Source organism: Dipodomys ordii, unplaced genomic scaffold, assembly GCF_000151885.1.
Source record: "Dipodomys ordii isolate 6190 unplaced genomic scaffold, Dord_2.0 Scaffold5, whole genome shotgun sequence".
NCBI classification, from domain to species: Eukaryota; Metazoa; Chordata; class Mammalia; order Rodentia; family Heteromyidae; genus Dipodomys; species Dipodomys ordii.
Window position 1 is genome coordinate 30763719 of NW_012267221.1, and position 15516 is coordinate 30779234.

Here is a 15516-nt window from a genome sequence, read left to right on the forward strand (position 1 = left end):
TCCATATATGTAATTACTTACATGGTTAAGCACTGAACATGAATATAATTAACAGACTGGTTAGAAGGAAAATGGGAGGATGAAAGGGAAAAATAAAAAGATGAATAACATTATAAGTTATAAACATTGCAAGTATGTATGGGGCAGCATAAGGAAACTCCATTAAAGCTGTTGCTCAGTAAGAAATGGGGGGTGCAGAGAAATAGACTCTGTGGGTGAGTGGTAGAACGCAGAAGGAGGATTTGAGGCTGGCCTCCAGGATGAAGGAGGTTGAATATTGCCGAAATAGATTATTTGCAACTCTGAAGATAGAACAACTAAACCTGTCAGGAATATTTAGGAGGCGGTAGAGAAAGTGATAGAGGGAATGAGATCTACTGGAATAGTGTGAACAAGTGTAGAGATATAACAATGAAATCTTCCCATATAATTTATGTAAACTAATATGAGTGTCAGAATTATAATTAATACATATGATCTCTCACTTTTAGCAATTAAAATACCAAATGTCTTATCATTGGCATGAATATCTAAAGACCATATTTAACATACTTCAATGCTGCTATAATGTATAAGACAAAAATACATTTCTTAATCAATCTGTGATGCCATAACTGAAATTTATTGGAAATAGATTCATATTTTACATCAACTTACAAAATATATTGATAGGAGGAGGGTTATAAATATGCAATAAAATATCTTTACATAAAAAGCAAAGATTAAAGAGCAAAACATTTCCTGTAATGCAGACTTTCACCCTTCTTTGCACTGAGTGAAAGTTGGCTTCAATATTACTAAGTATTAAAACATTATTATAACATAATTTAACTGTCTTCAGACTTCACTGCCATATGTATGAAATGAAAACAGAGTTACAGGCATGCAAGATTCTGCTAGATTAGACTTAACCTGAGGAGCTCTTAATTTTGTTTTTGCCATTTTCTCCAGCTTTAAGGATAATCTGGAATGACAAGCCATAAATCCTTTACCTTCCCCATTGTCTCAGCTCTATTTTATTGTTTATCTCTGATTTCACATTTCAATTAAGTTAGTGTTATTCTAGGACCTAAGACCTCATCTATTTACCTGATCATGCTCACCCAGACCTTCAATCATCAAAATATCTGCAAATTTTCCTCTTAGAAATTTTCCAGCAGAATGGAGTTCAGAGTTTAGTATTATACTATCCTCTGCTAAAGAACAAAAATGGCCTAATTAACAGTAAAAAAAAAAAGCTACTTTATAAAGGAAGTATGATTCTAGAAAGACGAGTATTCCCAAATACACCCCTCTCTCTCTTTCTCTGTCTCTTTTTCTCTCTCTTTCTCTTCTATCTCAAGCACACAGACACACATAAACGCACACACACACACACACACACACACAGAGGAATTTCAAAGATTTTTTTAAATGTTTTATTCAGCACTCAGGCTCCAGGTGTTAATATTTTGCTTTCTCTGACTTGCACTGGGTTCTGAGCACAGAATCCATAACTGGGCATCTCATTCTTCTGTAACCACAGAGAAGATAGTCTCCCCCACATCTCAACTCAAGGACTACTGCTTTTTCCCTTGGCTTCTTCCCAGGTCTGCACTCCCTACTCTTGGGATCAGCCAAGAACCCCTGACTTATCTTTTATGCTAAATGGTGACTATTTTTAGCCTTCAGGTAGACTATTTAGAGTCTTTTTCATATTGATTCCAACAGTTATATCCTTGGTCTGGATCTCTCTGTCACCATCCTCATTTAGATAACTAGTAGATACCTCACACTTAATACTCTAAAAGTGAACTGCCATTATTTGTTTCCTGTCCACTTCCAAATCCTCTTCTAGCCATGCTACCACTACCTTCAGTTAATAGCAACATTTGATTGAACATGTTCTTTCCCATGGTTTGAAGTTCTTCTGGCTTTGTCTCTCATAGCTCAGATACTCAATCCAATACTGCTAAGCTGGATGCAATTTCTTTCCTATATTACAATAATAAGTTCTTTTTTTATTCCTCTCTTGTTTATAGTCAGTTCTGAATAAAGCAGCCAGAATGTGATAGCTTGCCATTTTAATACTAACTCACCCATGTCCCCCCATCTCCCTCCCAAAGAGAGCTGACATCCTTAATATTGGCTTTGATACTGGAATGCTCCTTCTCCAGTTACTGACAGACTTTGTCTCTTACCATACCTTACCCAGCTCACATTTGACATGAGTAGCCAGGCACTTTTGTATTGCTTGAACACACAGCCATGCTTGTTCACTGCCTGGGAATGCTCTTCCCCTTAGATACCTGTGTGGGATATTCAAACCTTTTCTCAATGTGGCCCCTCTCCCTCACAAGATTAAAGCCAATCATGGTGACCACTTCATTGCCCCATAGCCTGATCTCTATCTCATTTTTATGGCATATTCCATCTTCTAAGACATCAAATTATTTACTTACTTCTCATGGTTATTCTTCATTCTCTATCTCCTACAATGTAACCTTTGCAAGAAGAAGGGAATTTATCTGCCTTTTTCAAGTGCAATAAGAAGCCAGAACAGTGTCTAGACACATAATAGACAATATAAATATTTATTAGAAGGAATGCACCATCATAATGCTTGTATATATGTATGTTTTACTAAAATATGATGACAACTAAGGTCATCGAAACTGCTTGATTTTTTAAAAAAAACTATCATTTTCTTTAACGTTTATCCCCTTAGAAATAATTTAAAAGATTTCACTTGCTAAAATATCTTAGTCCTATCAACAAGAAGTGAAAAAAAAGAAACAAAAAATATAGAACCTTAAAGAGCTGGGGTATAGTTCAAGAGGTAGAGTACTTAGCAAACTTGAAGCTTGAACTTTAGATTATTATAGCCATAAAGAATTGAAATGGTTAATTTCAAACTTCCGTCAAAGAAACAAATTCAAGGATTGGTTAAGGTAAAATGTAATGGAACTAAAAATTTCCATAACAGAATGAGCATGTGCTCTTGATAGCACGTAAAGGGTAGTATGTTTTAGGAAGGAGGAGGAAGAAGAAGGGAGAAAGAGGAGGAGCAGAAGGAGAAAGAAGAGGAGGCAGAGAACGAGGTAGAATCAATATCTATTGTGTGTCATGTTTAAAAAACTATACTGGAAATTTTACGGTATATTCTATCATTTTTAATTAGTCAACTGATTTCTTTCTTTATGGTAATAGTGGTTTAAACTCAGGATATCTCACTTAATAGAAAGGTGCTTTATCACTTGAGCCATGCCTCCAAGATCTTTTTGCTTCTGTATTTTTTAATAAGGTCTTGCTTTTTGCCTAGGCAGGCCTGAACCCTGAGCCTTCATTTATGATCTCTGTATACCTGGAATGACAGGTACTTGACACCACACTCAGCTTTTTTATTGATTAAGATGAGAGTATCATCAACTTTTTTCTGATGCTGGCCTCAAAACGGTAGTCATTCTGGTCTCTGCCTCCTGAGTATCTAGCCTTCTATGTATGAACTACAACACCCAGCTGGAAATTTACTTTTGAAAGGACAATAAAACAAATTGGTACAACATTCCAATGGTATAAAGAGTACACTATTAAAATTAACTCTCTCATCTCTGATACCTAGAAGGGACCTAGTTTTCTCCTTGGAGAGAAAAACATTACTATTTTTTCCATAACTTTCTAGAGGTGATCTAGAACACATTAATGAATGTTTATTTATGTACTGCTGTGTCTTAATATAGAGAATCGTTCTTACTCAATAATGAGAAAAGCAACTAAGAAAGCTTAAATTAAAATCCCACATTTCTCAGAGAAGATAAATGGCCTACACAAAAGAAAAAAACGTCAAAATTTTACCTTGCCCATGTAATTGTAACACCTCTGTACGATATTTTCACAATAAAATTTTTTTTTAAATTTACTTAAGATCTGGGAAAATTCACTTGTCCTTTTTAGAAGCACGTTCCCTTAATTTAGTTAAAAAGTGGTCTAGTAAGACACTGTACTGTTGTCCCAGAAATCATTTCAAAATAAAATCTGTGATAAAGGTTTGCAATTTCAGATCTGAAGTTTATTTATTAAGTTCTCATTCATATGAAAAAGAAAAAGAAATGAACATGTTTTGTCTTTTTCTCTGACCTAAATATGAAAGCCATTTAGTTAGAAAATTCTTGATTTAAATCCTGATAAGGAATTTTTATTTTAATTGTGTTTGAACCTCCTAAATATCCCTCTGATAACATACTTAGCTTTCTCATGCTAATACTCTAAGGGGAAAGGACTAGTCACATTTGCTTTACAAAGAAATCAATTTGCCTAACTTGAAAATATACAGGTATAAACTCAGAAATTAATACTAAACCCTGTAAAGTTTGTAGTCTAATAGGTAATTTGTGTTATGTTTCTGCATAATTCATATTTGGTTTCACTATTAATGCATGTTAGTAAACAATTCATATTGTTAAAATGATGGTTCCCTCATCTTCTCCATTAAGAGCATTCTTTTGCTTCAGATGTAATCATGGACTGAAGTTTTGTTAAGTGTAGCATGAATTCAGTTCTTAAGAATTTTTTTCTTAATCCATGTAATGAAATTCTTTCTCTAGTACATATAAGTGCTTTATTTAAGAAGGTTGTCATAGAATAAGTAAGACATAGTGTCTGTCAATTTTCAAAGGAAATATCATTTGGTAGGAAAGACAGGGATGCACATAATTATCATACAAAGCCTGAGAAGCATAAACAAAGCACTAAAGAGTGCAAAGAAGGGATTGACAGAAACAGAATCAGTTTATAAACAAGGAGCAGGATCACTAAAAAAAAACCCAAAGATATTTATGCTAGATGAAGAAAAAGAAAAAGAAAAGGAATTGAAGATGGGCACCATTGGTTCACATCTATAATACTATATGCTCAAGAGGCTGAAATCTTAGGTAGAAAAGTCCTTGAGATTCATATCCAGTTTTCCAGCAAAAGGCTGAAGTGAAACTGTGGTTCAAATGGGAAGTACTAACCTTGGTTAAAAAAGCTAAGGGATTGTGAAAAAAGGAAAGGAAGAGAGAGAGGAAAGAAAGAAAGAGAGAGAGAGAAAGAAAGAGAGAGAGAGAAAGAAAGAGAGAGAGAAAGAAGGAAAGGAAAAAGAGAGAGAGGGAGGAAGGGAGGAGGAGGAAAAGGAGGAAGGAAGGAAGGGAGGGAGGGAGGGAGGGAGGGAGAGAGGGAGGGAGGGAGGGAGGGAGGGAGTGAAGGAAAACTGAACAACATATAATTATTTTAAAAGAAACTAGCAAATAGTTTCATAGAAAAAATTTAATGCCATATACAAATAAAATGATGCTTTCACATTGAACTGAGGACACTGTTGAACTAAAACTTGCTCATGCTGTGCCAGTGTAAAACCTATCTACCAGTATGTTTGTTACTAATTTGGAATCTGCTACTTAGCTGTAACTGTAGGTCTTTAAGAGAAATTATGTATATGTTAAATTCAAGACTGGCTTTATATTGTGAACTCTAAAGAAACCTAAAGTATACAATCGCTGGAAAGATATCACTTCTCCATTCTCTGTATGCTGTTCCATAAGGTACTAAAGCAAATGGATGGACTCATTATTATTATTGTTGTTATTGTTGTTGTTATTATAATTATCTTTAAGTAGCATATAAAGGAGTTGTGATTTAATAAAGCAGATTATGCACACAAGTATCTTGATCAATGTCACCCTTTTCAATATTCTTACCCATCCCTCCCCTACCCACACTTTTGCTCACTCTTCTTTAAAGAATATACTTTAGATTCTTGTCTGCATTTTCCCCTTCTTCTCTTTTTCATTCATCAACCCCTTTACCCTTGACCTCATCCCAGCCCTTTCTAATACCTGCTCCCTGGTGTTTTATTTTGCTAAACTTTGATTTTGGCTTTCTAAGGAATTGCATAATTTGAGATCTCCTATGAATTTACTGTATTTTATTAATACATTTCCATAGACTTGCATTTATGTGTTTTGCATAGACTTGTATTTCTAGCTTCCACCAGTAAGGAAAAACATGGTCTTTTGTCTTTATTGGCTTGACTTACTTCATTAGTAAGAAGACAAACAAACAGACATTAAAGGAGAAAAACAGCCAGAAAAGGTAAATGAGGCCAGTGAATTAATTCTAAGCCCATCAATATTCTATGATCTCTGACATTCAGGATACACACTGTCTATTTGAATTGTCTCAGACTAAGTGACAAAATGGCTATAAATTCCCTGGTAGAAGTTTTCTCTGTGATGTATTATAGTTCAGGGAATTTCTCCTTGTTGTTCTTGTGTATTCTCTTCAGCATGTCTGATGAAGGTCATAGGTTCCATCCTATTGAATAGGTCCCATCATACTGAGTCTTTGTGCTTGGACTATACTTGAACTTAAGGCCTGGGTATAGTCCTATAGCTTTTATACTCAAGGCTAGAGCTCTACCACTTGAGATACACCTCTACTTCTGGCTTTTTGCTGATTAACTGGAAATAAGAACCTCACAGACTTTTCTGCTTGGGCTAACTTGAAACCAGGATCCTCAGTTCTTAGCTTATTGAGTAGATAGGATTATAGGTATGAGCTACCAGTGCCAGTCCACATAAAATCTTGTTCTAAACTTTTATTTCAAATTGTTCTGTGCTTTTTCCTTAGGAAAGCAGATTGAGCCACTTGATTTTGTTTATGGATAAAGAGAAGAAATCAAGTGGGGAAAAAGCTGTTCGAAAGATTTTGAATTTTTGTAAAATGTGATATTTTAACACCAAAAGAAACTAATCTGTTCTGATAAATGTTATATTAATAGGCATTTCCACTACTGATCTAGGTAGAATTAAATGTCATTGCTATGGTGATTTCAGTCTCAGGAGAATTGAAAGGAAAAAAAAAACTGTGTACAGACCAGACCTCTCAACTGCTGTTTATTTAGTCAGGAAGCTCTCTGGCATAGATACCACAGGGTATTTCAGTATACTGAACATCACAAAATGGAGTTCACCAAAGAAAAGGGAAGCATGTGGGGGGAACAATTCATTATTTTTAATATTGTAAGTAAACAAGATATAGATAGATAGATAGATAGATAGATATAATCTGTCTGAAAAAGACACACTTTCCATTTCTCTTTGCCAAAATTTCATAGTGAGCTTAACTGGGCCAGCCCAAGTTAGGAAAGCAATATGGCAATTGAGTCCTCTGTAGCTTAACTCCACAGTAAACTGAAGGGAAAAGCTCTCAGGGACAAGTATTTATGTGTATATTTTCTGTCATTTTTTGTTGTTCTTGGGCTGAGACCAGCCTGGTAGAATTTTTAGTAGTGTTTGTGACACTGAAAGGCACTTTGAAATTTCTGCAAACCAACAATCTTCTGCTTAAGAAGATGAGGATTTGTCAAAGTGCATTCTTTTCCAACTCTATAGACATCTACACATGGTAGTGATAAGAACATCAAAACATAAACTTAAACATACAAATGCACAAAAGGATTTTTTTAAAAAGGTTTTAAACTCTCTGAGGAGTAGCAATAGGGGAATATTATTATGCCATGATTAGTAAGGAAAAACAGATTTGAGTTTTAGAATTATTTTCCTTCATCCCAGTACTGTCTCAATTATCCAAAAGATTGAGGGAATATTCAAATTCATATTCATAGTTATTAAATGGTTTTTTGATTACCCTACTAAGGTATTTTCCCCCTAAAAACAAGGTATAACAGAAATTCATTAGTTTCCAGCTGGTTTCAGATTTTTCATAATGACCATTCATTCATGCCATATATTGAATATCTCCTTGAATAAAGGGATAAATTCACTTCACTTCCTGGCAATCCAGGAACAGGTAATAAAAATATAGTAGTAGCCAGGCGTAATCCTAGTTACTCAGGAGACTCAGATATGAGAATCTCATTTAGAAGCTAGCGGAGGCAGAAAAGTCCATGAGACTCTTACCTCCAACTAACCAGCAAAAAGCTGGAAGAACTTTGCACTGGGCTACATCCCAGACCTTAAATTTTGTTAGATTTTAAGTTATCAGGATGAATTTTATCATTTATTCCTTTGTTGCATAATATATCATTTATAAATCTATTCTATGTATAAATGCAAATAATTGTCTACTCCTATGTATAATTACCAAAATTACTCAATTTTCATTTTAAAGAGGGCTTGAACTGGCTAAGCTAACATAAATCAGACTTGGGAAAGTTAGAAGAGTCAATGAAATACTCCTTAGAGCCTGAGATTCTCATTGTTGATGCAAACCTTCCCGGTCAACCAGTAATCTGGTTCATGGTTTGGTCAGCACACACTTGACCACTGACGACCATTGGGTCCTTAATTCTACTAGTAGCTGGAACAAGGACTAGGTCCTACCTGCATACTCACTCAGAAAACTAAACCAGGCATCTTGTCTTTTCACAGCCCATTGAACCAACTTACAAGGTATTCTTCTGGGTCTTAAACATGTTGGGTCTGAAAACTTTTACTGGGAGCCAGTGGCTCAATTCTAATTCTAGCTAATCAGGAGGCTGAGATCAGTGGATCATAGCTTCAAGACAACTCAGGAAGGAAACCCAAGGCAGGAAATCTCATGTCCAATTAACTACCAAAAAGCTGTAAGTAGAGCTGGGGGCTCAAGTGGTAGAGGACTTACCTTGAGCAAATAGCTCAGGGACAATGCCCAAGCCATTAGTTCAAGCTCCGGACCAGCACACACTTTTTTAATTTCTTTTTTGTGAAGGTGATGAACAGAGGGGTTACAGCTACATAAGTAAGGTAATGAGTACATTTCTTTTTAAAGATTGTTACCTCCTCCCTCATTTTCTCCCACTTACCCCTCCCTACTCTCCCCTCAAGTTGTATAGTTCATTCTCAATGTAGTATCTAGTATCATTGTTGCACTAGTTCATGTTTCATCCTAGTATTTCTGTGATTCCCTTTCCCTTCCACAGATCAGATAAACTTATATACAAGACAAATGGTATAGAAAACTACAACAGAAAAAAATAAAAATAACTGCTTATAGGATATAATAAAAAACCATCGTTTCCAAGTCTTGGAGTTCATTTTGATATACTTCATTATATATGGCCCTATGTATTTTTTAAAAGGGCAATCTTTCTTTTCACTATGTCGGACCCTTCCTCCTTAAACTCTCTGTGTATTGAAAGCCCTCAATGAATATGAGCATAGCTTTCCTCCCATGCTCTCGCTCCTGGACATTTAGTGGATTCTTTTCTCAGTAGGTTTCAGTGGTCATTGCCATGGCAGAGAGAGGGAATAGGAAGGTGAGGTATTACTTGAGCTCCAGAAAACAGAGGGGTGGTAACCAGCAGGGTGGTACTGAGTACCAGGGTACCTATGTTCTAAGCTCCTGATATATGTGCTACTGTCATACTGAACTTCACTTATAAGATTGAAGTTTAAGGATAAATTCTAGATCAATGTCAAAAAGGCAATAGCATAGTTTTCAATCAGAAGTGTGGCCCTTTTTACACCAAGACCATGAAGCCACGTAGATACACACAAAGGGCAATTTACAGAATGGATATTCCTACAAAAAATATTAGGTTAGTTGGTGCCATCATATTTTCTTATACATTTAATCCATAGCTGTGATTATATGTAATATACTAAAATGAACCACATTAATATCTAGAGATGTGGATGATAACAATAAGGAAGACAAGTAGTACCGTTTGACCAGAAAGAGGAGGACAGAACAGGAACCTCATCACAAAGGACTGAGCTGTAATAGAGCAAAAGCGAACAATGAAGAGATCAAATTCAGGAAAGTCAGCTAAGATAAGCAGGGACAGGAAATTTCCAGAGCTGCTGGAAGCCAAGCATGTCCTTGGAGAGAAAATATGCAGCGTGTGTTTGTGAACTAAAGTCTGTAAGTCAGAGATCTGGAAAGATAAATATTCAAAAGTAAGAGTGGTGAGCCATCAGCTGAAAAAGGCCACGTGCAACCTGACTTTCTATAATGCTTGATGATGACAGGTAGACGAAGTTAGACCCACAGATAGTAATTACCACCACAGAGCCCTAAGACATGTATGTGAAACCTACCTCTGCCTGAGGAAGAAGTTCTGAGATCACATGTGCCAATAAAAACCAAGTATAATGCAGAGGCTAACAGATCACAGGTGCAAAGTAAGTGGTGGAAGTTATCCCCATTAGGTCAGACCACCTTCTGAAAGAAAGAACTGGGGAGGAAGTTTAGGCAAGGTCTGGAAACAGATGTTCTCCATTCGGGCATCAAATTCTGCATTACTCAAACACAGTCAATCGCGGAGGTGTGTGAATACTTTAAGAGGGCACCTCCAGTGTCATTGTGGATTTTTTCATAGGTAAAGTGAGACATGGCCAGAAGTCAGAGGAGGGAATCAGAGTAGAGGCGTTAGGATACACAGGAAGAACAGTACTGACCGTAAGTATCTACTGTCCACCATGATCACCTGATAAGTCTCCCCTTTCTTCCTAATATGCAGATCCCTGGTTTTCTTTACCTCAAGAAATTATATCTTTGTAATTTGCATTGTTTCTTTTTACTTTTATGTACTAATATAGATTCAAGGTTAACGTGTATTGAAATAGGTCCATTTTGCTTGTTCTTGTTTTAGCAGAATTACTAGAAGGCATAGTGAGCAACTGAACATGTTCTTCTTAGGATAATTTGAAGAGAAAATACATTTGAGATTGGCAGGCACTCTCTCCTAGAAGCTCTAGAAAATATTTCATTAAACTCTGGTATTTACTAGCACTTGAGGACTACTAATGATTTTGTCTTCTTAGTTTACTGCTTATACAGTTTAACCTGTGTCCCAGCTAGTGCTCAAAATGATCATGCTTTCAATAGCTGAAAATGCAGAAAAACACTAAAACCTTCTAAAGTATTACCAGTGGCCATGGTAAGGTTTGTTTCTAGATGCTTGCTTTTATTCACCTTTCTTAAATGGGTGAAATTCAGTTTCTATAGAGAATGTCTTGGAAAGTTGTAAAGTGATTTGCTATTTTGATAGTTATCTTTTAAGGCCTCGTCATGAGGCTGGGAGTAGAAGTGTGTGTCAGGGGATCAGTACCAGTTTGAGTGTGAAAACTAAAGATGATACTGAATAGAAGCTGAAAATATTCCGACAGGGTGAAATCAGAAAATAAGTCATGTTTCATTACAGATTTGGAAATCTTCCCCAGGCATGTCAAACATGCATCACTTCACTTGAGGCATTGCCAGTGCCAGCTCTTGGTATCTCACCTTGACATTTTGTGATCAAAGCAGGCTGTTCAAGCTCCTGAATGCAAAAATCACAGCCAAGACTCTATTGCCTCCATTCTGCCCTTGTTGTACAGAGAAATTTTATTAAGCCATCAAAGGTTATTTTTAAAGCAATGAATCTGAAGTATGATTAATTGGTGTTAGCAAATCACTTGATGCTAATGTTATAGGAAATCATCTGTATCAATGTGAATAGTCTTAGAATGCAACTCAGAAATAGAAGACTCACCTAACGTGAGCAAGAGGTTAGAATCAATCTCCAGCATTTCTAATACAAAATCTAAAAACCAGAGAATAATTCACTGCATAATTTATCATATACAATTGTGATTAATCAAATGCCAAAATAGATAATAAATATGCACCTGAAATTCAGTCATTCATATCAAAACACTTACAATTTCCACAAATTGAGGTGCTGTGAGATTAGAAACCTCCATGAGTTTCTGCAAAGTTCTCTCTTGGTTGCGTCAAGTCTGCAGGATCATGACTACTTTTTATCCAGGCCATTTCTCAGGTTGTATTTGCCTTAAGCCCCCTTGAGGGATGAGATAATGTCTCTCTTTGGTACACAGAGCAGACCTGTCCACAATTTGCTAAGAAAAATGGGTTCTTTAAGCTCAGGGTTGGCTTGGCTATGATGCAAAGTCAATGTGTGGGTGGTATCCAACTGCATCAAATACTGCATGGTCCCATGGGACTCCAGAGCAAGAGGAATCAGTGTGCTGGTTCTTACTCATGCTGTATGCAATGCTGGGTAAAAACACAGATTTTTTTTGACCGGTCCAGAAGTTTCATATCTGCCAGGGCCCAGAAAGCAGTACCAGGCTAACTTATGGGACTATACACATAAGGTCAAATCTGTTCTAAGACAAAATGTCTCAAATTTAAATCACTGATATAAAATAAGGTGAGATATTCCAAGTAGTTCAACTTTATGATTCATTCCAAGGAAAATAAGAGAATGACATGAATAAAAAGGCAATTAATTAGGAAATAAAAATATCTATTATATAGGGGTCAAAACAAGAACACTCAAATTCTTATAAAGTAACACTCTATTTTTGAAAAGAAAAAAGAAAATTTTCTTGTTAATTGTGTGGGTGTACTACCCAATCGCCAGATAGACTAATGGAGCTGCTGCAGGGGTTGACTTGATATATGGGAGAAAGCATTCATTTCTGATAAGATTTTGTAAGCAAAGCACAGCTGCTGAATTCAGCTAATACGTTTTATCTTGAGTCAAGAAAAACATTAGCCAATTCTGCTGTGAAAGTGAGAACTTTAAAATCATTTGTATCTCAAATGTATGACATCTAAATACAGCTTTGAGTTTGGGCAGGACTTTCAATCAGATACCTATAAGGTACTGCTCCTGAGATGCCAACATCTGGATAGGCAGACACTTACTTTTAAAACTACACAATAAGCTGGGCACCATGGCTCAGTCTCAGGAAACTGAGATCTTAGGATCCTGTTTCAAAGCCAATGTCCATGAGACTATTATTTCCAATTAATGAGAGAGAGAGAGAGAGAAGAAACCCAGAAGTAAACCTGTGGTTCAAGTAGTAGAGACTTCTCTAGTCATGGGTGAAAAAAGCCAAAAAGAATGTGAGGTGTTGAGTTCAAGTCCAGAACTAACACACACACACACACACACACACACATACACACACACACACACAAAATGAGGAAAATGAATGAGTGTACTTTAATGTTTGGAACTACAAAGACACACTCTTTACTGCATATAGTAGATAGTTACAGTGAGTTAAATTGTGCTTCTGTTTCAATTATTTTCTAAAAGTTCATCAGTTAATAAATGATTTAGACTATTAGCCTTTGTTGGTGGCAGCAGAATAAATGCATGCTCTAAATCAATAATTCTTTGTGTAAAGTGTATGAAAGTCAATTACTCTTATGGAATACAAATGTAGGCTCAGTTACTGATTGCTCTTCATCTGACTACTCATATTCACAGTTAAATAACTTGTTATAAATTTTTGTTATTTCCCTTCCCCTCCCCAAATTAGAAACATGTATATACAAGATGTAGGGCACTGACATCATTTTGAAAGACTTGGAAAAAATTATATTAAGTAAAGTAAGCCAGACCCAAAGAAACATATGTCCCATGGTTTCACTTATTTGCAATAACTAGTATAAGTCTAGGACAAGCAGAAAAGGTCAAAAGCTATGTACATATGACCATATAAGATGATGTTAAGTGAAATGAACCCCAAGATAGGGACAGGAGTGTTTTTGCCTTGCTATTGTTTTGAAGTATTTAAAATGTGCTATGTGATTTTTTGTTTTTCTTGTATGTTTTTTTTTATTTATCACTTCAAACTAAATGCCTGGAGCTGATATCTTTAATCTGAGCTATCTAGAAGGTTGAGTTCCAGAAGATCATGGTTTCAATACCAGCCTAGGTAGAAAAGCCCATGAAATTCCATCTCTAAAATAACACCAAAGAGCAGAGCTGAGGGAGTGGCTCAAGGGGTAGAGTACCAACGGAACAAGCAAACTGAGCTACCACAAGGCCATGAACCCAAACCCTGATAATCACAAAGAAAAATTATTTATGTATATGTATATATACATATACATACATGCATACATATGTAAACATATACACATATATTTAAACATATATACATAACACTTTGTTACTGTAAAATTTTTATTATCAAATTATTAGATATATCTTAGGGTATCTTGAAAACATAAAGTTACTTTGACTCTGAATAAATCTACAGGAAGAAAAATAGTATTTGCCAAGTATTTAGAAAGCATGAATATTATCTGGTTGTTATTAGAGAAGAGAACTACTATTCCATCTTTCCTCTTTCCAGCCACATCACCCCTTTTTCCCTTTGAGGTAGGTGCCACCATGTGATGTTTTGGTCCATGAAACATGAATAAAAATGGCACACTTTTATGTGTGGATGCATTAAGTGCTAGTGGGATACTATATATCTACTTTCTTCTCATTAGACCTCTGACCGCTCACACACTACCCTCAAGCTGCCTGGATCTCTGAGCAAAGATGACCTGGAGCAGAAATCCCTGCTGCTGATTGTTAATTGATAGCTGACATCCTACATAAGAAAAAAAGTCTTAGCATTTAGTCTCCTGACAGCTAGGCATTGCCACTGAAATATAAAGCAGTTTAGCCTGAATACTGTAATTTTCCAGTAGAAATAAATGCTCAGTTCTTTGTAGGACATACACTATCAGAGTGACTGTGAGTAACTGTTCCTAAATATAGAAGCTATCCATTTAAAACTTTTTAAAACAAAAACAACTTTATATCCTATTGAGCAAATTGTTCTACACACATATTAGAAGGATAATAATCCTTGTGTTATCTTTTTTTTCCTGGAAACCCATATTTTTCTACATAAAGGTTGTGGTCCAAGCCAGAATTTGGTTGGAATGATCCGAAGATGTATGTCAGCTAGCTCTCTACCACTTGAGCCACAGTGCCACTTCCGGGTTTCTGATGGTTAATTCGAGATAAGAGTTTCATGGACGTTCCTGCCTGGGGTTGGCTTTGAACCTCCATCCTCATATCTCAGCCTCCTGAGTAGCTAGGATTACAGGCATGAGCCACCAGCACCAGGTAGTATTGTTCTTTCACATGATATTCAAAGATACCATTCTATTGAGAACACATTTAATGAAAGTCTGAATCAAGTCATTCTCCTTCTTAAAATTATTTCCTTGAAATATTTTCTATTTCCATTGAATTGTAGGAACTTGGAAAGAAACTAACTTTGTGAACAATTTTCTAAAACTGATTATATTCCAGGATAGGAAAGTCTGAGTTGGATAATAGGTAACATACAAGAGTTATACAATTTTCAGACAACTATAGTCAGATTATAACAAAAGCTCTTAAATTCCCTTGATGAGTATTGGAAATAAACAATTTAAACATTTAAAAGTAAAAACTACTTTACAAAGTAACTGAAATTTTAAACAGAAAAACCTTACTAGTATCTTGCTAACTTTGGTGACACAAAGTCAAAAAATCAGTTTATATTAAATTGGAAACATACACTGTCTTATGAACCTTTTTGCCTCTAATATAGTGAGGATTTTAATTAATAATTATTAATTTATTAATTTTAAAACAGGTTTGTCCATGACTTCTTATGATAAAATAACTTTTATTTATGATGTTCTTCATGTAATGGGTTGTTCAAATGGGAAAGAGGAGGAAGAAGAAGAAGAGGAGGAGGAGGA

At 35.7% G+C, this 15516-nt stretch overlaps 1 protein-coding gene across 1 annotated transcript in view; it reads right to left on the reverse strand.

Moving 5' to 3' along the window:
• The window catches only part of Pde1a (phosphodiesterase 1A, calmodulin-dependent), a 223373-nt gene that overhangs the window by 140044 nt on the left and 67813 nt on the right, over positions 1-15516 (reverse strand). The window lies entirely within an intron of this gene.